The sequence below is a fragment of the Hemicordylus capensis genome, chromosome 5, assembly GCF_027244095.1.
Source record: "Hemicordylus capensis ecotype Gifberg chromosome 5, rHemCap1.1.pri, whole genome shotgun sequence".
Lineage (NCBI taxonomy): Eukaryota > Metazoa > Chordata > Lepidosauria > Squamata > Cordylidae > Hemicordylus > Hemicordylus capensis.
The window spans coordinates 151,505,757-151,530,174 of NC_069661.1; the positions used below are offsets into that span (position 1 = coordinate 151,505,757).

The 24,418-nt window shown below is 42.6% G+C and overlaps 1 long non-coding RNA gene across 1 annotated transcript; it reads right to left on the reverse strand.

The window, feature by feature from the left end:
- Window positions 1–1,079: 1,079 nt before the first annotated feature.
- Window positions 1,080–23,961, reverse strand: LOC128327971 (uncharacterized). The gene is made up of 3 exons (XR_008308926.1): window positions 23,830–23,961; window positions 23,602–23,692; window positions 1,080–23,218 (listed from the first exon to the last, which is right to left on the reverse strand). It is a non-coding gene; the product is annotated as an uncharacterized LOC128327971 (long non-coding RNA).
- Between the last annotated feature and the right edge of the window lie 457 nt (window positions 23,962–24,418).

Below are 24,418 nucleotides of genomic sequence, written 5' to 3' on the forward strand. Positions count from 1 at the left end.
TAATGTCTGAAAGGTAAATTTGGCTTTCAGGTTTGCTGTTGAAATAGTTGTTCCCCCCTTTTAAATTTTTTAATGTTTTGAACTCTTTCCTCAGTCTAGTTCTTGGCTGACAGCAAATATTTTGGAGCAGTTGGATATTGGTATTAAGAATCACAAACATATTAAATTGTAAGTTACCTCACACTTCATTATGGATCTCTGTATTTAGATTTTGATAATGAATTGATTAAAAAGCAAATTCTTTAACTGGTGGACAGCCCTAATAATAATACATGTAAGCTAAATCTGTTACAATGTTTGTTAAGTCATTTACTGATTTATTTCAATCATTTCTACACCTCCTATTTATGATATCTCAAGGCAGTTTACAAACCACCTACTTTCTTTTGTTCAACCCATCCCACAAAAATTGATATTATTATTCATGGGAAAGAATATATGCTCTAAGTCTGTAAACACATAGGAACACTAGAGGGCACCAGATAGTTTCTAGATTAAAATGTTCTCCACCCACCCACCCGCACCACCAATATAACTTTTTGGATGTCATACTCCCCCCTCCAGCCCAGTATTATATCAGGCTTCTAATAAATTCAGCTTGCAGTTTCTCATGAGGGAAGTATTTGAGTGTTGCACCTGAGAGACTAGAGTCCAAATCCATGTTCACCCACTGTTACCCCTGGAAAGGGAGTGTTTGTTAGTCTTGGTTCCCTCAACTTAGAATAGGAAAAAGTATTATTAACTGACTATATAGGCTTATGAGGCTGAGTAAAATTTGCAAAGCACTTTACATGATATAGATATGAGCAGGCTTGATTCTTAGTGACTGGGGTCAGCAAGGACAGGGAACAAATTTAATCCCCACCGGGTGTCTCTGAATGCATTCTTTAAAACCCAACTCAACCCTAGGAATGGCAAATAAACTTCCCAAGTGAATGGTTGTCAATCATTCCTATGAGAAACAGCAAGGCACAATTGAGGAGAGATAAAGAGAGACTGCGGGGTGGTGGGGAGACAAAACCCCCACACCAGATTGCTGGTGGTGAGGAGCCAGTGCAGCAGAAATGGTGCCAGGGAAAGAGTGTCAAGGCTATTTATTGATTTATTTATTTAACTAACTAACATCTATACCGCCCAAACTTTCGTCTCTGGGCGGTTAACATAAAAACAATTAAAACACATATATAAGTTAAAACAATGCAACAATTTAAAAACAGCCATAAAATTAAAAACAGACAATTTTAAAAAGTCATATAGGAGGAAGGAAAGAAAGAGCATCACATTAATATTTCTAGGGATTGGAGGGCTGGGGAATAAAGAGAGCTGGAGTGAAGAGGGATGGAGTGGAAAGGACGGAGTAGGAGGGGCTGGAGTTCTTCCCATTCTTCCTCACCTCAGCCTTTGAAATTTTCATAACTTTTGCAAGCAATTAATCGAGATCCCCAGTCTTTATTTGTATTAGATGGCCTCTGCTTTACAAATACTGTATATTGCTGACTTATGACAAGCATTTTCCATTGTGCCAAATTCTTCACATTTTCCTTAAACCAATTACCCCTGGACACTGAAGCATAAGGACTCTCCCAAGTAAATGCAGGGCTTCCACATCCACTTCATTAGACACTGCTACCCAAGGATGGAGGAAGAGCTTTAATTTCAAACAGTGTTGTACTTCCTCCTGACCTGATCCACTTCTGTGTACCACTTGAGTTTAATACTTTGGTTTGATGAGAGTAGCTTTTGCAGTGATTTGCAAGAGAAAAATGTATTAGTGGGTCATGTCCTTCCCTCTCCCGCCGCCAATACTTTGGTTAATGTTTGTAAATGTAGTGAGACAGGACCATGAGTACAAATGTGATGCTTCCAAACAAGTAGAAATATAGCCCACGATCCATCACAACGTTAAGTTTCAATAAGCTTAAGCGTACCTGTGATGGATTATGGACAGTTGATATTTGGTGAGAAATATTGTAGTGTCCATAGCCTCAAGTGTTGAACAATCCTTACTCAAAGGCCAGCTGTCTGGGCACAGTCTCTGTGCCTTCTTCCTCAGGTTGCAACACTGAATGATTTTCCTCCACCTCCCCCACCCAACTACTGGGTTGCCCTCACAAGCAATATTTACGCTATAGCACTTATACTCCACTCTCACCCATAATTAAAAGTGCAGCAATTTAAGATTTTAAACTATGTGGTCAAAGTAGCACAATTAAGAGCTGACTCAAAAGTAAATCTCATTTATTTCTATGGGACACACTCCCAGGGAAGTATGTATAGGAATACAGCCAAGTCATTAGAGGGGGACAATTGGGCAGGAAGAAAAGGAAACAATTCAGTGAAGTTTTCAGCAAATAATTTATTAGAACATCCACAACAAAGACCAGAGAACAAAGAGACACTTTATTTCTTTCAGAGCAAGCACCACAGGAGTTTCAACATACATATGTGTGTGGGAGAGAGAGAAAGGCTGCAGGTCAGTAAGCTGGAGGTGTGCTATTGCGCAACAACAAAATTTAAACAGAAAAGTAAAAGTTGTTGCTTTCAGCGCATGTTCGCATTAAGCACTTTAGATTGCCAGTGAAAGTAGAAGGGATAGGGAACGACCACACCACCACATTGGGCTTGTTTTTCTTGGTCAGATCAGAGTGTGGGGTGGTGTTGCTGCTGTAGTTTGGGACACACTTTCTATAATATCCTGCTAACCCCAGGAAAGATTGTACCTGCCCTTTCTTCTTCGGCATCAGCCACCCCTGGATAGCCTGAACCTTGGCCTCCAGGGGCGATGGTACCTTTGCCCACCCGATGCCCCAAACAGGTTACCCAATTCAGGCCAACCTGACACTTTTTGGGCTTAATGGTAAGCCCAGTCTCCTGGATACACCCAGAATACCAGACCGCAATCCACGTCTGCCTTGGTGGAGACAGAAAATGGTGGCATGTACTAATACAAGAACTCCTAGGTGTGGATGCCCAAGAATAACTCCCACAAGCAGTTCTTGTGTGAGCTTACTGAATCTCTGGTTTAAAAACAAAACAAAACACCCTCCATTTGGAATTCCTCTTTATTATTTTGTAGACACAAAAAGAGAAAATGCAGAAATAGGTTGAAAATATTGGTTTCTGGGAAATAAAATACTGCCGCGGGTCAAACACACACACACACATACACCCTTTGGAGTGCTCCAATAAGTATAAATTGTTGAGCTGATGGTTGTTTACAAAAAAAGCCACTTCCTTAGCAGTGAATCTTTTTACATCATTGTGCAGGGGCTGGGCTTTGGATTTGATGTCATTGCAACAGGTAAAAGTTTGAGGCTATACACATAGTGTAGCCTCATTACCCACCCACCTCCTTTTAAAATCAGGTTCTGTAGGGGATCCTTCTAAGTGAGATGTAAATGGGTGACATTACTTGGATTATTCTTCTTCCTTGGCTAACTCTGACAGCATCATTCAGCATCATGGGGAAAAAGCATGCACATTTGCTGTTGAAACTTCCTCTCCAACAAGAGATTCTTGTCAATTAGGGTGAAGTAAAAAGCCACAGATGACCTAGATGTTAAAAAGGCAATTATTTGAAAAATGTTTCTTAAAGCCCTGGGTAGATCAAATGTTCAAATATTGTGTAAAGTCTTATGATATGCTGTATGGGTAAGTCTGAAGGACTGGTCAGTCTAAAGTCCTGCTCCTTCTCAATGTCCCATGCTCCTGCTTCTCCAACTGCATTCTAAAGTCCTCTCTGACTTATCTTCAGAAGATGGCCATGGGCCACTGCTGGTGCAACCCACCTGATGGCCGTTTCTGGCTACAGGCTCTGTTGGATACAACAGAATCAGTCATCCTGAGTTCACATTTTCAAGTGTATATGGGGTGGGGGATCTATTGGTTCAAGAGTTATGATGATGATGATGGGTAATCTAGATCATGTGTTTAAAGGGCAGTCTGTGGAGCTTCCACATGTGCAAAAGGCCCATGAATGTTGAAAACATGATGCTGCTGGTAGCCACTTCCTGCTTCTACCAGTGAGACTGCAGGCACTATGGCTCCTGCCTCACTGCTTCATCATCCCTTCACCTAAACAACTCCTCTGCCTAACATGTTAATGTTTTATAGCTGCTTCCCTCATAGAAACAAAACGGCTGTTCTCACGAGCAGCCTAACCCGGGCTAGGGCAACCCAGTCTGGGTTGGGCTGCTCATGTGCATCGCCAGGATCCCGCCTGCCCCAGCTTTTTACCCCAGCCCTTTACCAAAGTGAAGGGTGCAAGCATGCCTTTAATCCTGGCGCTGGGGTTGTGTGGTCCAAGCACCTAGGGAGCCTGTCTCATGGGGAATTCCCCAATGCACTATGCTTGTCAAGCAGTACATTGTGGTATACATGGAGGCTGGGGGTGTCCGGTGATCCAGCGTCAGGCACTCTTATCCCTGGACCAAGGTCCAGGGCCCCCCCACCCCCAGACACTAATTAGTCTGTCCCAGGTGGTGTGATCGTGCCCGCTACTGGGCCGTGCTGCACCGGGTAATGTTTCTGTTAATGCATATTGGAATGAATATACCTGTTTTATATTCTTACATTCTTGTGAGTTCAGTTGCTGTTTGTGCCCTCAAGAATCCATGAATCCACTACAAAATACTGTTTGTGTAGGGGGGTAATGCTTATCTTTCAGGAGGAGGGGAGGGAGGCTCCAAAGGCCTTTAGGTCCAGGCTCCGAAATTACCTAGGTGCACCTTTGAGCAGCATGGATAATCTGAGATGGGGGCGGGGGGAGAGAGGCAAGTTCTGTGCAGCCTTACCCCCCAACCACCCAACTCACTTCCCAGTTGTGTGAATAGTCTTAAAGAAATCTTATGTAGATTTAACTGTTTATTCAGAAGCAATTCCATTTTCTCTTTCTCCTTTCACTCCCTTTTCTCCTGATTCCACCCATCCATCCCCACTCTTGACAGGATCTCCACTGGGACAAACTTCTCAGCAACAAAATGTAAAATATTACTAGATATAATAGAACAGTTAAATAAGGCTCATATTGCTGAACAGCGGGCAAGAGGGACAGGTAAGTGAAGGAACTAGTGAGGCAGTTATCCAGTGGCTACACTTTTCGTTGTTTTTTTTAAAGAGACAGGGTCTTCCTGTTTCAGGTGCCAACCTTAGATTATTTTGTGCAGTGCACCTAGCAGTAACCTACACAGGTCCCTTGCCTACATAACCAAAACTGAGGTCCTGCTGCTGCTCTATTCAGCAGCTTCACAGAGTAAAGGTTGTACTTTGAATACCTGGGCTGTAGCTGTATTCTTGTCAAACATTCAAGAAGTGTAAAGCTGCTGCTCCCACTGTTGCCAACAGAGCACCCAGTATGTTTTTACACAATTGTGCCCTCAAGGAAGCTCTGAAATGCCTTTCTATTTGCATTTTCCACATGGCCCTTGAAAAATCAGATTAGACACAGAAAATGCAAACCAGAACAATGGGCATTCCTGTCAGCTGCTTCTGTGGACAGGATGTCTTGGGAGCTTGTGTAATCTGTCTGAAAGCTTCTCCTTAATGGATAACTATGCATGCACACATGCGCAAAGAAAAACACATGCCCAGTACACACAAAAGTTTATTCAGTTTCACTGCGGGGCATGGGGAGAAATATACATTCTTCTAAATTAAAACTTCTAAATATTTCTAAAGTTCGTTTTATTCCAAAACTAAGTTATTAATGGTTCACTCTGCAATGGAAAAACCAGACATATTGTTTTTACCACATTCAGGGAAACCAGCTGCAAAAGAGGCAAAGATAAAGGGCAGGGGGAGAGATATAAGGCAGTTCTATACATAAGGATGCTAGGGCTTGGGAAACTGGGTCCATGAGAGAGCAGATTCAACTGGAAAGTAGTCTTAGCAATGCCTTTTATAGGGTCATTTAAAATCCTTTATTAATAACATTTTATTTCACCTTTCCTCCAAGCTCAGGGCAGCTTATATGATTTTAGAGCAGCCCTTGCAACAATCCTGTGAGGTAGGCTAAGCTAGGCTGAAGGTGCCTGACTTCCCTTCATCTCTATTTCGGTGTGTGTGCTTCTGGATATAGCTTTTAGTCTCTCACTTTATATATATATTACTATTTTAAGAAGTTCCTTGTGTAAAGACTTCTGTTGCCATTTCACATATTTCCAGATCCAGAGACACTGGTCTTGAAAAACCTTCCTGATCCTTTAACAGCCAAACAGCTTCTTCAACTCTTCCTTTCTCTCTTCTCTTCCCACCCCACCCATTTCCTTCACCTGCTATAGAGCAAAACAAGAGTACCACTTGCTCCAGCAGGTGAGAGTGAAGCTGGGTGAAATGATACAGAGCAGCCTCTATCATTTTTCCGGAATGTTAAAGAAACAGTAGTCTCCCATCTTGCAGGCTAGCAACAATCATCCCCATCCCAGTTCTACCACAGTATTTATGCTCGGGCACGAGGAAGTTACACACAATCTTTCAAGAGATGGGGAATAAAGAAGTATGTGGTTTCACCAATTTAGGTCTGTCTTGTGTGGCCAACCTGAGGTTGCAATTTATTGCAGCTAGGGATGATGACGGGAGTTGTAGTCCAAGAACAGCTGGAGAGATTCCGGCTGGCCACTACTGTTTTATCTTATCTGGTTGCTGTTCTCACTTGCAAACAGCTCATTCCAGAACCTATCTGCTGCTCTTGCTTCTTCCCCATTTTGAGGCTTTCCCCGTTTGTTGTCCTGCTTTGCTGCTATAGAGACACTTCTGCTGTTGCAGTTGTGCTCTGTGTCCACCCTCACCCCCACCTCTGGTAAGTGTATACATTTAAAATGCAGAACCAACAAGTGGGTTTACAAGAATGTGGAGGAATATTGAACTGTTGTAAAGAAGGGGTGGTCAGGACAATATTCACCACTGAATGTTGTAAAGCAGGGGTGATGGGCTGCTAACTGGATTCTCCTCCTGGAGCAATTTTGTCTATCCTCTCTCAAATGTTAAGCAAGAAGTGATTAAAAAAACATTCCTGTGGCTTCAGGTTGTAAGACAGATATCTCACATTTAAACTATATATTTGCTGGGATTTTTTATGTATGGTCAAAAGCATGTGCTCTATAATGAAGGTGCTAACTTTATTAAAAGGCCTGAACATGTCAGAGGTGTAGATGATGTGGCAAAGCACATCTTCTGGACTCCTGGAAAAAATAGTTTTTGCCTGAGGGCAGGTTATATTAGCTGCATTCCAGGAACATAGGAAGCTGCCATATACTGAGTCAAACCATAGGCCCATCTCACTCAGTACTGTCTACAGACTGGCAGCGGCGTCTCCAAGGTTGCAGGCAGGAATCTCTCTCAGCCCTATCTTGGAGACGCCAGGGAAGAACCTAGATGCTTGTCCCAGAACAGCTCCATCCCTAAGGGGAATATCTTACACTGCTCCCACTTCTAGTCTCTCTTTCATATGCAACCAGGGCAGACCCTGCTTAGTTAAGGGGATAAGTCATGCTTGCTACCACAAGGCCAGCTCTCTTCCCTTCCTTCTCTCTTCCATTCTTTCCTTGCAATTATTCTTAAAGCAAGCTAGACTGAGAATGATTTGTACCAAGCTAGACTGAGACTGAGTTGCACAATGCCACCCACTGGGCTTTTATATAATTATTTATTTAACGTTTATAGCAGAGAAGATTTTGAACTTTGCCTTCATAGTTAAGCAACCATAAAGCTATAACAGCTGTTTATGTTTAGTATAGAAACATTCTGAAGGTAGCTTGAGTCTGGAGAATTATCCTCTACCACAAAATGGACAGAATCCACACTACTCCACTTTCAGATTTGCAAAATGTTTTGGCTGCTGGCCGTAAATAAAGTATCTATCTATCAGATTTGCAAAATAAAGTGTTCGTGCATAATGACAGTTTGGCTATCAAGGTGAAAATGAGAGTTCAGTTATTTATTTTAAAAAATTACAACAACCCACCTTTCCATTCTTAACAAGAGTTGTTCAAAGTAGCTGACATCATTAAAACATTACTAAAAAGCAATAAAAATAATCTGAACCACAAAAATTAAGCAGCAGTGCAAAAATAGGGTAGCATCCAGATTAACGTTAGTCATGACTGAATCCACTGAAATTAAGTTGAACATGACTAATTTACCTCATCAAATGTAATGGTACAAAGTCATACCTAAGATAGCTGTTGCCAGAGAAACCAGAAATTATTCTGAAACACTGGAGAACAGACCAACTAAATAAAATTAAATGCTTGGTGAAATAAAAGAGTTCTCCACAATCTGTAGAATGCTGCCAGCGTGAGAGCCAAATTAACTTCTTAGAGCAGAGTTCACAGGCTGTATGCCATAGCAGAAAAAGTCCTCTCGTACATTGGTGTTAGCCAAAATTCCAATGGAGAAAGGACATGCAAGAGGGCCTCACCCCACAAGCTCAGGGAGTAGTAGGTTCATATTAGTTGCACCTCTGTGTATTTTATGGGACATTAAATAGGTGTAGCTTCCCAGCATATTTATGTCTTATGTCTGGTGTTTTATGTTATGTGCTATTTCTATTCTGTTGTAAGCTTGTGAGGCCTGTGGCTTGATGTCTTAACTGTGTCAGTGGGGAATGCTGCATCTCTTGAATTCCTGCCTGCAGCCATTAAAGTGGCAGACTGGACAGAAGTGGATGCTCGGGTGTGTGTGTGTGAGGTCTATATTTGCAGATTTTTAAAAAATTCTCCACATTTCTTTCTGGAATGAGGCTTTCTTCCAGCCTTTTGCAAAGATTGTGTATTAAAGGTTCATGTATTAAAATGCAAAATGGCAGGTCACAACTAAGCAGGATTTCTTGAGTGCATTTGTAATCTGAGATGATCAGCACACACTGTGAGAAAAGGGAAGGATCATGCTTTGTGACAACACACATTTTGTAGTTTCTCTACAGATACTAAACAGGAAGTACAGTTACCTCAAAACTAGCCTGCTTCCTGGTTGTTTCCTGAAACATTTCCATCTTTCTAAAGGAAATTCCTTCTCCATCCCCCCTTCTTCCACAAAGTTTGCCTATGCCCAGCAATATTATCTAGAAGCCTCAGGTTAGCTTTTGGACAGGGGAGACTAGTCTCATTCCCCCAAACTTGGAAGGCCATATACCTCCACTTCTCAATCACTCATGAAAGCGAAGAAAATCAGGATATTGATATTTTCCATTCATGTATACCATTTCCCCAAATTCTACTCCAAGCAAAACCATACAAATGCTTCATATTGGCTGCTTCATTGCATGTGTGGGCCAGGATATGCAAACACTTGAGAATCTGCATATTCTGAGATTGCAGGCATCAGGGCATTTATTTTGCCTATACATGTACTAAGTAACACAAGGGTTCTGCTTTGATTTTAGAATCGTACATTTTAAAAGGTGTATTTATATCAGGAACACAGCTTTTCAGATCAAATAGCTTTCTCTGCAAAGTTATCCTCAATTCTTTGTGGGGTAATCAACACAACGCTTCATGAAATGCTAAACTGTTTTCAAAGGATCTCCACTTTGTAACTTTAAAAAAAAACCTCATCTGAGCAAGGTCAGCTCTTGTACTGCTGACCTTGTGATCATAGTATTGTAGAGAAAATATTCATGACAGTAAAAGTGAGAGGAGCATGGGCAAAGTTCACGACTTCAAGGGAGATGAGCCTTGAAATATTGAATTTCCTGTTCTGTGTGATAGGCTGTCTTTTGAATAGCTGCATGAAAAGCGCTTGGGAAGAGGAAGTCCTCCTGTATCCCAGAGTGCACCATGGGAGCAGTGGAGCAGCTGCTCTCAGTATTGTAGCTGCTCTGCTGTGTGCGGCCACTCCTTCTCCCTGGCTTACTGTCTGAAATTGTGGCAGGCCAGTGGGAAACCCAGCTACCTGGGGTCGATTGCACACTTGATTGTATACTGTCTACCAAGATAGCATGAACATTTGGTCAATTCAACTTTGGTAATGAGCTGGGTAAAATAAACAACAAACAGGCTACTCAAGTCTGAAGCAGCCAGGATCAGAGCACTCCAGGTGCTCAAGATGACATGAGCTGCTCATGCTGTGTGAATAGGCTCATTGCCCAATTTGTCCTTTTAATTTCAATGGGACTATGAAAAAATTTCCTCATCACATTAGCTAGTATATGTAAGAATGTGGGTGTGTATGTGCATAAGACGTTGTTTAAATCAGTAGTAAGGCAACAGGAACTCTTAACTATTTCATGATTAACCATTTTTAAGAAAAGGTATCAGCCTTACTGTAGCTGTCCACGGTTCAGCACAAGCATCAAACTTTGCTGAAAGAGATGAGAACCCCAATAATAGTCCAGCTGTGAGTAGTCAGAGAGCCTGACATCCCTAATATAGCTATGCAGTTTGTTCACAATCTCTGATGTATTTCCTTTTAATATGGTTTTGTTTCCTACTTTCAGCCCTCTTTTGTGATTGTTTTAGTGCTATAGGGTCATTCTTTTCATCCTCTGTATGTGTGCTGCAACGACTAGACCAACCTAACAACTTCTATCATTTGTAAGCTAATTTGCAGGTATTTAAGATGCACTGCAATTGTAGTCTGTCTCTATAGAAACAGCAAAGATTTTGATCCTAGCCATTAGCTATAGTACACAGAGTACTAAATGATTGGGCCGGCTAGCACAAGGTAAACTCAAGAATAATATAAAATAGAGGGCCCGGTTGACATTGCAACCCACGAAGAAAATAAATTCTGCCTTTTAATGAATATTAACAACTGCTGAGGTTTTGCTAAGAGGTATAAAGGCTTTGTATTTAACTTCCAACATTGATAAAAAATACCATGGAGGTCTCTGTGCAAAGGAAATTTCAGAAAATCCATAACCTGAGTTGCCTTTCAAGTGGCTGAACAAGTTCAAAGTTGCCCTGTCCTGGGGTGGGGTAATTTGGTACTGATCAAACAATATCTAATAACAGAAACCTGGTCAAACAGTATCTAATTAAAAATAGGGGGTGAGTTTTATAAACAAAAAAAAACCCCAGACATGCATAACCATGCTCCACTGAAGCAAGAGTATGTGTAGGGGGGATTCACACCCGCAGTGGCAACTGACATACAGCTAGGATTCAAGTGAATAGTCCGAGCTGTACATCAGTTGCCACTGTGGGTGAGAAAAATGCACAGTACAAAAGGAAAGTGGCAAGATACTAGCTGCCTTCAAGCATGTGCATGGAAAGTTGGGAGTATAAAATACCACAGTTTGTGTAGACTATACATTCTCCAAAGACAGGAGGTCAGTTCACCTACTGTGGTTTTCTACATGGATCTCATGAGATTAACTGTTCATTGAAATGCCAGAATGAAAAAATTGAGTTGCCCTGTGCTTTTAGCATTTGTTTTGTAAGCAAATATGGCTGTGATGTTACCCTGGAACATAGGAAGCTGCCATGTACTGAGTCAGACCGTTGGTCTATCTAGCTCAGTATTGTCTTCACAGACTGGCAGCAGCTTCTCCAAGGTCGCAGGCAGGAACCTCTCTCAGCCCTGTCTTGGAGAAGCCAGGGAAGGAACTTGGAACCTTCTGCTCTTTCCAGAGCGGCTCCATCTGAGGGGAATAACTTACAGTGCTCACACTTCTAGTCTCCCATTCATATGCAACCAGGGCAGACCCTGCTTAGCTAGGGGGGACATGTCACGCTTGCTACCGTAAGACCAGCAAGACCATCTCTGGTATGGATATAAAATAACTTAGGATGAAGCATTAGGGCATGAATGCATGTGCCACAAAATACAAGCGAAGACTTGAATCTGTCATTCTTAGCTTTGCACTTGGGGGCACTTCTGCAGGCTGAAACAAGTGGTTGATGTGGCAGAAATTCCAAGTTTTGTTTATATACTTCTTGCAATGACAGGATCTATTCTATACATACCCTGTAATTGCAGACAATTTAGACTTAACATAAAAACATAACACCTATTAAATGTGCACCATGGAAGAACTGCCAGTACAGCTGGCTCACAAGCCAGCCAGTTGCTTATTTTCTCCATTCAGTAGCACTTCACACTCTATGTTCAACTCGTACAAACTGTAGTACGGATTGTATAGGTAACTATGCTCCTACTATGAATATTTGTACACTACTTAGTAATAGCTGTATGATGTGAGACTAGCCTGACAAAGTTTCATTGGCCCCGTCTTGGAGCATGTGATGGATATTAACCCATCATGAGGATGATCTCCCTATAGCTGGAAAAAAAGATGGCTCCCTGTCCCAAAAGAGATCACAATCTAAAAAGGAAAAAGAAAAGGAAAAAGACACCAGCAACAGTCACTGGAGAGATGCTATGCTGTGGCTGAACAGGGTCAGTTGCTCTTCCCATGCTACCTGAGAAATATAAGCAGCAGTTGTTCACATGTTATGCTAAATTCAAGTAGAGGAGTACGCTTCCAATCTGTACTATGGATTTGAGGGACCTGTACCCAGGTGGTCTTTAGTTTCTGGTGTGTGAAACCTTGGTGGACATATTAAACCATCTTCCCCACAGTTACTCTGCTTCTTCAAGTTGTAGTGGTACCAATTTTACTGTTCCAAGGCAGTTCTTCTAGATTTCTCTAGACATCTGCTGTTTGGAGTGCCTGTGAATGGTGTGCTTCAGTGAAACAGTTCTTGCAACAGCTGCCCCATGGTGAAGTCAGATTTTGATGTACCATATCTAACCTCCAATTTGATGTCCTTTCATCAGGCAAACTGAAACAACACTAATGGGAATGGACTCAAACCCCTACAAAATGCACTATCAACATTTAACATGTGTTAGTAAGTAAAGCTGTTGGCTGCTTTGGCCAAGTGAATAGCTTCACTGTATTCAGTACCTTGTGATACAGCCCAGCCTACTACATACTTTCTGAAGGCAAAACTACACCCCATCTTTTATGAACTTGAGGCTGAGATAGGTGGGTGTAAGTAACTTTTTCTTCAACCCTGTTTAATGTACTATAGTTCTTCACCTACCTACTCTGGGCATTCCTGCTACACTACAGCTAGATCGGCAAGCCTGAATACTATCAAGGCACTACTTTTTCTGTCTTATGCAAGCAAAAAGTTCAGAAAAGGCCAGTATATCATGCTTACCCATAGCAGAGTCCTCATATTCTATGACATTCAAATGGACTTTTGATGTACAAAGCTACCAAATAGTACCATGCTTTGCTTCTTATTACTGCTTCTCTTATTACCCATTTGCTTGGGTTCTCTTCTACTATGTTAGATTCACAAAATCTTTTCATGATCTTTTATTTAAAAATTGGGCTGATTCGCATAACCACAGATGGGTAGGAGGGACATCCCGGTTGTGCTCTTGAACTTGTCATGTGCAAAAATTTGGAGAGAGGAGGGAGTGCACTAGTTGTGATCTGGTAAGTGGCCAACCCCCATTGTGTACCCAGCACAGTATTCCACACATCTCATACTCCTACCCAGAGATCATGGCTACCATACTATATCACATCCCCGTTCCCCTCCCCTCCATTTTTGCTGACACATAAGCAGTTCTCAGGAATATGCATGGGGCTTGTAGCCTCCTCCCACCCAGTTGTCAGTCATGAGAACAAGCCTACAATGTGCCTATGCCACCACCTTCACCCATTCTCCGTGGGTCAAGTAGCATGGGTAGCACTTTGATTACATGGAAGCAAGGAATACTTTATCAATCTGCTTGTAAGCTGTAGGACAAGGCTGGAAATTTAGAGCTTAATTCTGGTTACACCACAGTGGCAGGTGGACTAGAGAAAAATATTGCATTATAAGTTTCAGAATGGCCATTTTACAGAGGTCGTCTACCTGGTTAAAGTAGTTCAGTGTGATAAGTGTATAAATACACTGTACAATGAATTAGATTACTCATGTTAGTGACCAGTCATGTGTATTTGTAAAAATATTATAACACTATAAAATTGAGACAATGACTATGATTAGAGAGTTAGGCACCACGGTGGTAGATTAAAATATAGACACCACCTCAATTTGTCAAGTGGCCCATGCTCATTTTCAAGAACCATACCGGAATGAAAATATCCCTGTACATGTGTCCCAGAATTTCAGTGTTTCTCATGAATGCTTGTACTTACCTGTTCTACTAACCTGGGAAAATTGTTATAAGGGGGTTGTTCCAATGTTTACATTTACTTCTTTACACAAACATTTGTAGGTTCCCCCCTGGTTGATTCTAGTAATGCGGTTTGTTGTTCCAGCACTTATTATCCACTTTATAAGCTGTAGAAAACACAAATCCTCAGGATAGTTATTTTCAAGAACTTTATTCTGGCTCTCACAGATGCAAATTAAGTTTAGTGCAGCAAAGATTTCTCACAGACCACCTGGATCTACCCCAAAGAGCCTCAGGGCATTTGTGGACCAGGTTATGAACCCTTGCTGTAGTACAGAAGACTTGAAAAAATGAGCTAAAGGATAGGTTTATCAAATTAAGAGTGGATTCCACTATATATGCTTTTAACATCAACAGTAATTGGGGCTCAACAAGCCCCAGGCACCACAGGACAGAGATTTAATATTTATCTTATTTGTATACCACCCAAAACTCATATCTCTGGGCAGTTTACAAACTGTAGCGCCCAAACAGAGCTATCTGAAGGGGGCGGGGAGGAGGAGAGAGCTGGCTGCCCAGGACCTTGCAGTTGCAGCCCAGGCAAAGTTCTGACCAGGTCACTGCCACCACCTCTTCTCCTCCTAGTTCTAGCAACATCTTCATTTCCAGCCCCCCTTCCTTTTGTTGGGTGGAGGGGACCTTCTACTTCTTCTCCCCAGTAAATCAATCTCCAATGTATTTGTACCCCACCAGTGGCACAGGCACCAGCCCAGGCTCTTGCTGGCTGCCCAGTATATGCACTCTTCTTGGGAGGGGCAGCCACTTGCTGCCTGGATAGAGAGGGTGGCAGCAGCAGCAGCGAGGAAGTGGAGAAGTGTTCCTGCTGCAGTTCTTTCCTACTGCCAGTGCTGCTTTCTAACAGCAGCAGCCTACTGGTCATCCTCTACTTCTGGTCTTGTGTTCCTCTCAGAATCTGAATACAGATACAGAGCAAGGGAGCTACTAGGCAGTAGCTGACTGCTGTGCAAATTCTCCTCTGTGAAAACAAGGTAAGTGTTTGTGAGAGAGATATTCCCTCATCTCCACCTTGCAAGGCACCATGTATGAGATTCTCCCACATCCATGCTTGGAAGAGAACGTGCTCATGATAGTCTGATTCTATCTAGCTTCCAAGCATTTGTGGGCGGGCAGAGGAGAAAGAATTCTGGATTTATGCTATAACAAAATTTGTAATTTCCCCCTCTTTTTTTTTTTTTTTTAACCAGAAGAGGGCTGTGTAGATCAAGAAATTAGTTGCTTGCTGACATTAATCTGGCCTGTATTTTCTTCTTCCTCTGCTTTATTAAAAATTTACATACCAACTTTCAATAAAAAGTTCTCAAAACAGTTCACAAAGCAAAACATAAGAAAACCATGTTTCTTTAGGATAAAAAAGAATCATGGAAGAAAAGTTCTAAGGTACATTAGACATTAAGTTTTTCTCAACGTTTAAGAAATTGTTTTACATGTAGGTATTCAGTAGGTGGTATAAGATTTATCTGAAGTAAATCTCAGTCATTCATAAGCTAGGGCTATAAGCATGAAAAATGAATCTGGATTCTAAATTTAGGGTCTAGGTTCTAGATCCAAAGAAGTTTACCAAAGCCTAGTCAAAGTTTTGTATTTAAATGAACAACAGCTCCAAAATTGTGAGGCATTGTCAACTATTTCTTGTAGGCTATTTTAATCCATATTTAAAATTGTTTCAAAAAGGGTTATGCATGTTATATCATTGCTGCAGTTTTTAAATATGCCAACCATGTCACTATAAGGAAAGTGACATACATCCCCACCCCCACACAAACACACTAGAATTTCTTCCTGTACTTCAAAAAGCAAATGAGGTCATTTGCCAAAGTCTCAGACTTTATGTATGACTGGACTGGAGAGTTGGATTGCCAAACCTGTAAAGTCAGTTGCTTAGCAACTTCGGCCATACTGCAACCAAGTCATATGCAGCTTTAGGACCCATAGAGCCAGGACGTAGCCGTAGCCAAGTAAACAAAGGGCCATTCATAAGCCATGACTAATGTGAGGATTATTCTTTGACATCTTCTCCCAAACCACAAGTTCTCTTGCAGTAGCAACTCATTCACATCTGAGAGGGGCAAGAAACATCCAAGCAGTTACACCTGGGTAGGGAATACCATGAACTAACACACTTGTGGAAGTCTGCTCATCTACAGAGCGCTTCCCTGGATTGTGATCAACAGTTTACACTCCGCTTAGAAGCCCAAAGTTATTTGTTATCACCGACTCCTCCCCTCCCAAGTTTACATACACGAGAGAACCCTGGGAGTGGTAAGGTGGGTTTACTTGCTCTGAAGTCCAGTGTGACAAGCTGTTTCTCAAGGATTCCATGCTTACCAAGAGACCTGAGGAAATGTAGAAAGCAGACTTCTGCTCAGATTGAGCTGTGAAGTGTATGACCCACACCTGACATGGTTGCATGACCTACACCTCATTTGTCACCAACAATGCATAACCCTCTACTCCTTACAGAGGTTATTGCTGGCCTACTGCACTATTTTATTTAGAGTCTTCTTTTCATGCTTTGTTTCTCTGCTTTCCTAGAAGCCCTGAGGCCTGGAAAAAAGGGACAGAGTTCCACTACCAGCTCCCATGCATTAACCCCACCCACCACATGCCTATTTCCAGTTGGGCAGCTCAGACAGGCAGGCTGAAGAACGCAGGGGCAAGGCCAACAGGTAAAGATAGAATACTCGTATAGTATTCTGCCTCTTAATTAAAAAAGCTCACCAGCTGTCAATACTCAAATCATTTGATTTGGCTGTCTGCACATGTTAGTGGAGATGGGGTAGCAGATGGATTCTAGTAAAAAGGCAGGCAATTCATAGAAAAACTTGAGAAAGGAGATTGACAAGCAATGTGCATGCATACACATAGATGTCAGCATGCAGAAGGGCCAGGATATTCGCCCCAACTGAGCTGATGTGAAGGTCTCTTTCTTGCTGCAGCCAGGGAGATACAGAAATCCAGTTGCCAGGGTTCTATTTATAGGAGATATTCACAGGCAGGCAAAGAGAAGACTTTGTTCTCTCCTACAGCAGAGTGTTTTCTACCACAAGTTTGACCCGGCAGATGCTATAATTACACAGACTGCCTCAGGATAGAGACCAATATCTTCCTAGAGAAAGGAAGAGAGTCAGACCCTTATAATTACTCTTTACTCCCGATCTGCATGTGGGTACTTGAACTTCTGTTGAGCAATGGTGAAATCAATAGGACAATTTAAAATATTTTTCAATAAAGATTTACTCACACTTGTACGCCACCCACTTCTGAACAGAGTAGGCCTTTGATCAGTTGTTGACAACATGTGCAGCCCTGCTGTTATGAAATGTTTAGTGTATGTTTTGGTTAAAAGGCCTTGAAAAGCACTTGTCTACTATAGATTGCACTCCTAGAGTGCTACCAACATGGTACATTAAACATTCTGTTTTGGATCCCTTCCAGTCTACAGGGCAGACACACACACACACAGTTATTTCAAACATAGATGACTGACCCAAATGAAAGAGATATACGACAAGCATTAGTCTCATATGCCCTTTTGTCTGAGACTCAACACAACTGTTAAAAGCTATTCAATAGAGATATAGTGGTAAGGCAAACTGAAAAGCCTAATGCAATTCACAAGACAGACTGAGAAGTGGTGAAATCTGTTTAACAGATCAGAAGACAAGCTATAGGTGGGCCTCGTTATCCACAGGGTTCCATTCTTGCCCATTTCTGTGGATAATGAAACTGCAGATAATGAGACCTTAAGTCAATGGGCGGGGGGCAAGGTGGGGGTTAGGTTCCTGGAAAGCAAAGCACAATAAAAAGGCAGAAACTGGAGAAACAACATACCATGCCATACTCTACAGGTGTCCATTTGTCCAGCAATTTACCCCCAAGCCCCCAACTGTGCTTATTTTCTGTGAAAAATCATGGGGAAGCCCAAAAATAGTTTGGAAAGCACAAAATGCCTCCAATCAGTAAAATGGTGGCCAGAAATGACCTTGGAGGTCATTTCCTGCCACCTAGCAACTGTGGATAATTGGGCTTTCTCCTGTTTTTTATCAGTGAATAACAAGGCCAGGTGCACATGGCCTGGCTGTAGATAGGCAAAACCATGGGTGCTAGGACTGAGGATAACAAGGTCCACCACTGCTACTACTATTGTGTGCCAGTATTCTTCCCAGTCTTATAAAAGTGTCTAGTTTCACACCAAGACATTCTTCTCTGGCACAATTGTACTCAAAGCCTATGAATGACAAAAACTAAAATTGCTTTGCAGTTACAAGCAGACAGATATGAGAAATTTGTGGGGAGGCTCCTGGTTTTCATTATATTGAATGCTATCAGGATAATGGTGAACAAGCTTTTATTTTTAAATTGCAATGTTTCTCAAATTTGGATTTAATAGTGAGAGAACTTGCTTTATCAAATTAAAACAAATTAAAAAAACAGCTTTGTATTCTGTGGATAAAGGAACACCACATAACTCAGTATCCTAGCAGCCAGAGAACCACTTCACAAATAAAGGTAAAGTGTGCCGTTGAGTTGGTGTCGACTCCTGGCTACCACAGAGCCCTGTGGTTGTCTTTGGTAGAATGCAGGAGGGGTTTACCATTGCCTCCTCCTGCACAGTATGAGATGATGCCTTTCAGCATCTTCCTATATCGCTGCTGCCCGATATAGGTACCAGCAGGGATTCAAACTGGCAACCTCTGGCTTGCTAATCAAGTCATTTCCCCACTGCGCCATTATATTTACTGTAGCTAAAACCAGTATAGTTGTGCAAGTCAAGAGTGTGAAAGGAAGAGTTTCCAAGTAACTGGAGCATCACTGTAGACATCTCAAGGAGCCATGTTTTTTCACTGCAGTTAGTATCAGTAATCTCGATTGCTTTTCCCACTCCCACTGGAACAGAATTCCTACCATGCATAATTTCCTAATAAAGGACTTCCCATGGGAATCAAGAGAACCTTTAAAGCTATCTACTCTCAGACATCACAGGTTCTCACATCTACTGCAAGTCCTTTCAGATGAAAACCTGAATGTAAAGGATATAAGACAAATATCCTTACCATCCCACTTTGAGTTCAGCTGTAAGCTTCAGTCTTACATAATGCAAAAGCTAGCTTGACAAGAGTATATCCTTATGATGCTAAATAAAGAAGAACTACTATATTAGATAGAGATCCATCTTCTAGAACTGATGGCAGTATACTTATTTTATGCCTTTGCAGACTAGGATTCTGCCAGTAAAGAAAGGAATAATGCTAGAATCCCAAAGTTGCAGCTTACATAATGCATTGTTTTCCCCTGCCAACAATTTGTAGCTGAGCCAAAGAACATGTTTAAAAGCTGCAATTCAATGATTTGATCAAGTCTGTCACAATGGCTACAAGTCCCAGTTGACTAAATGACCAAACCACAATTAAACATCAATACTTGTACAATTGTTACTTCACATATAACTTTTAAAAGCCCGAGAAACCAACATATTCTAACTAGTTCTCTGGAGGAAGGAGGTCAGGACTATGCCAGTTGGGGTGCAGTAGTTAAATTTTGAAGCATGGCAAGATGCTCAGAACAGCTATACATACATGCCTGTCTGAATTCCTTTTCAAAGAGAGCATCTACACTAGATTTGAGTCTAGCTTTGGTCACAGGCCTTGATACACCACCACTTGCGAAGAGCTGACCATTGGTATCTATGGTCTGAAGTTTTCCAGACTACTTGTGCCCCTTGTGCACAAGTACTACCTTTAAAACAGTTGCCAATATTGCTGTAGTAGTCAAAAGTATGGAAAGGGTTCAAGAGTATATATACGCAAGCAACAAGCTCTCTGGAGACCTCTAAAGTAGTAAGTCTTCCTTTCTGTCCCTCCCACATTGTCAAGTGGGCCTCACTCAATAGCACGAATGCAACAGAAAACTGCCTTCAAAAAAAGAAAGAAAAAGAAGAGAAAGGCCAGTTTAGGTAAGCCAGTTCTACAAAACCCCTAGACTGTAAGGCACCTATTCAGACTTTTGGATTCCATAGCTTGCTTGAGTTCTACATGCTGCTATGGCAAGGATGCTATTGCTACCCTCCAGTTTGCTTCCCAGTCTGGGAGTTGAGTGGGATTGAGCATCATCCCTGCAGCCGTATTGCATTTTTAAGGCCCAGAGCAATTACTCTGGGGAATAACTTCTTCCAGATTTTAGATGGGAGGAAGCTGAGGGTTGCTGTGCTACTATGTTTAAGCTGCTCCAAGTGCTTCAGAAGTGCAGGGCCAAACCGACATGTCCTTGCTACCTTTTGTAGCTCCTGTACTTCTGAGGCACTTTGAGAGCTCCCTTGGGAGCGGGAAAGAGTCCTGAACAATACAGGTTTTGTTGGCCACAAAGTTTTACTATACCTACCCATGGTTCAATTGGGCTCATAATGCATTTTCCGCTAAGTTTAACCTGCAAGTTTCCTGATGTTCAAATACACTATGATCCAGTTTACATGTTTGAATGTTGGTGATTTTAGTGTAGCTAACTTGACTAACAAGCAGAAGGTTGCCATTCGAATCCCCACTGGTACTATATCAGTCATCAGCAATATAGGAAGATGCTGAAAGGCATCATCTCTTACTGCACAGGATAAGGCAATGGTGAACCCCTCCTGTATTCTACCAAAGAAAAACCACAGGCCTCTGTGGGTTCCAGGAGTCAAAATCGAATTGACGGCACACTTTACCTTTACCACCCTCCATTTAGCAAATGTGTAGTTACGTGAACAGTTCAAGGATAATTATCTTTTTAAAAATTACAGCTTTTGAAATGGCTCTATTTCACAGGTACTGTATCCTCTGTGTTACTGTCAAAAATACATTGTTAGAAATGGAAGATTTTTTTGAGGGGGGGGTGTAGTGGAAGTGTTTCTGCAGCACAGTTGATTGATAATGCTAATCATTTATTTACTACCAACTCAGCTGCAACAGCTTTATCAATATCCAGACACTTGCCTGATGTGACCAAATGACTTGGTTGACCCACATGACCTCTTTCATGTCTTAATTTGAAGTTTAACAGCTTCAAGTTACAAAGCTCCAAATGATAAAATGAAGAGAGGAAAGTTAAACACAAACACTGTAGGGAATAACACAAGTCAGGCATCTTAAAGAGGCACAGCAATACACTTTTTTCCCAATCCCCCTGAGCTTATTAGTCCTGACAAAGGTGTTCCAAAGCCATTACCAAGATGGCCCAGGCCCCAGTGATCACCTATACAACCTCTGTAGGCAGAAACACTCAATCTCTATGGATGCTAACGAACATGCAAACTTATGTGGGAGTAAACAATCCTTGATACACCAAAATGCTCACATCCTAGGTCACAGAGGCTTTACTAGTTAGTACAGTGCTAAGAAAATGTGCAGCTCTGATCCATACCAACTGTCAAAAGCCAATCTAGACATGCCTACCAGTGGCTCAGCTAAAAGTCTGAAAATCATAGCCACTGTTTGCTCACAAGCATAATGATCAGACTTTGAAGACAGTGCTCATACCTAAAATCTCATCAGCACTCATAAGTTTTTACTACATAAGCCACTTTGAGAACTTTGTTGAGAGCATTATAAATAAGTATGCTCCATTTAAGTATGTTAATATCTCAAGGTTTAGAGGTCAGTATTTTGAAAGTATCCACAGCAATGCCAACACATTTTCAAAGCCTTCATCTCAGTGACTATGAACATAGTACAGCAACAGTGGCTACATACAAATAGATATCAAAAACATGTCGTTAAGTTCAGAGGGTTTTTTTTTACAGTAAGTACAATGCATTCTTCACTTTAATAGCTATTACATTTAACTATCATGAACTATAACTAAGCACCACTAAATTATGCTAGATTGGTGAACTAGGATATAGACTTGTAAAAGGATTTTATCCTGTATTATTTCGGAGAGGTTTGGAGAATTATTCTACCTATTCTATTAAATGTCTTGGAGAATAATATTTTACAAGTCTAAAATGTACACTGAATTCTTCTAGTCACCTTATGAAGAGGCACTAGTTCAAATTCTGTAGTATGATGCTTTATACAAAAATAAAGCTTTTTGTAACCAACCTCTGGGTCCTTACACCATCCTCCTTGCACCTAGAACCTATTAGGAACAGAGAATTCCCCTATAATAGGGGTTAGTATCTACCAGTCTCTGCTAGGCTGGCCTATATACACAGGCAAATACTAAAATACAACTAAGATTTCAATGAATAGCTTTCTCCCCTCCTATCCAATACAAAGCCAATAATTTGTTATTCTCTTCCATAACTAGCTGGTAATTTAGGCGGCCACAAGGTGCATTTTTGTTCACATAGTAATCTTCACTGAGCTCTTTTTGGTCCCCCAATAACTCAAATTTAAGAAGATTCATGCAGCATGAGATTTTTTGTTTAGCCAGGAGGAAGCTCTATTGAGCTCATACCAAGCATACACTGGATCGTGGCCTTAATCCTACACAAGCCAGGATATGTGGACTGGAGTTCACTCCAGCACACAGCTCTCCCCCATGGGTGTCACGAGTCAGGGACTCGCCTTCCCCTCCCCCGCCCCACTAGTGGTGGAAAAAGGAACGAGAACTTTCCCTCGCAGAAGCCAGTTTTTATGCAGATGTAGGAGGAGGAGGAGGGGAAGAGGAAGGCGGGGGGTGGGGGGGAAGTCCTAGGCCACCTACGCCCTTCAGTTAGGGAAGGGAGGGACTGAAGATAAACGAAACGCTTCCCTAAACAGCTGCTGTACACTAACAGGCTGGGGAGAGGGCGGGCCGGTGTGAAGAGCGACGAAAGGAACCAACGCGGCAAATGTTCCAACCGCACCGACGGGACTCTCCCCGGCAAACACTCAACAGCCATCGACACAGGCACCGCCTCCTCTTCCTGAGCCAGCTTGGTGCGCCGCCAAGCCCCACACAAGAATGCAATACGGTCACATGACCTCCGGCGGACGTGCAGCTCCCTTCCCTCTCCAGGGAGACCTTGCGCCATCTTGAATTGACGCAGTTATAGCTACCAAGAAAACCTTGCTGTATACAGGTCTTCCTCCGCGTCCCTCTAAGAGAAAGGAAGTTGAGGAGAATCAGGTTGCCCGAGACTCTTTCCCACGCCGCTCTAAACCGTCTTTTCCAGCCGTGCCCTTTTCTCACCCCGGTCCTGGTATCATGGCGCTCGTTTTCTCCTTTTGCGCCAGCCACCCCCAACAGCTCCCCAGCCCTACCCAACAGATGCGTCTGCCCCTACTGCAGGATGATGTCAGCGTTAGCCAATCAGGGCGTGCCTCCGTGGCTGAGCTAAAGAGCTGATTGGCTCACGCTCCTCCCTCCTCTCCACCTCCTCCTGACTCAGTGTCTTCTCCGCGGTTCGCTGCGGAGAAACGGCCAAGGCGGGGAGGGGGAGGGGGGGAAAGGGCAGGAGGAGAGGGAGGGGGAGAAACCTACAACACGACAATCACCAACCGCACCGAGACGGCAGTCGCCATTTCGTACTACAACAGGCAGAACACCAAGCGGAGCAGCCCAACAAAGCGTCCTATGAAGAAAGCGGGCAGGGGGGAGTAGAAAGAGACAGAAACACGCACGGGGATTAGACAAGGGGTATAAAAAATAATAAAATATGCACACACTCCACCATGATCACAAAACATTTAATCACCCTCCCTTTCTCACCCCTCAGTGCCCCATTACAGACGCCTTCTCTGGGTCCAGTCGGGCAGCAGACAAGAGCCTTTTCCGCCTCAGCTTCTTTCTTCTATGGCAGCACCGCGAGGCCCCACGGACTCTCTTTGTGCCCAAGCAAGGCGTGTTGGGGAATGAGCTATTCTAGACTGCCTCTAACTTCCTTCTTCTGCCACTCGATTGTCTCGGCTCCATCAAGGCAGGGTAAGAGCTGCCAGCCCAGCTTTTATCTGGTGCCCCGAGTTTGCGCACTGAAGGAGGCTCACTCAGCCCCTGGTGGGCGTCGAATGAAACCCCAGCCTGCCTCCCCTCCCTCACTCCACTCAGCCAGCTCTTGCTGGAGGGGCTGGAGCCAGGCGGCCGGCAATCTAGGTCGCGGTTTAGGCAAAAGTAGAAGCGAGCAAGGGAGCGAAGAGGAGACGACGGACGCGAGGAGAAAAACCTGCTTCGTATTAGCAGAAAGTGGGCCGAGCTTGTCACATAGCATTGTTGCTTCTAACTGGTCCAGAGATGAGCTGAACTGACATTCGTTTTCCTCACATACGTGTAATGTGTCATGCACAAAATGGAAAGCGCTCTA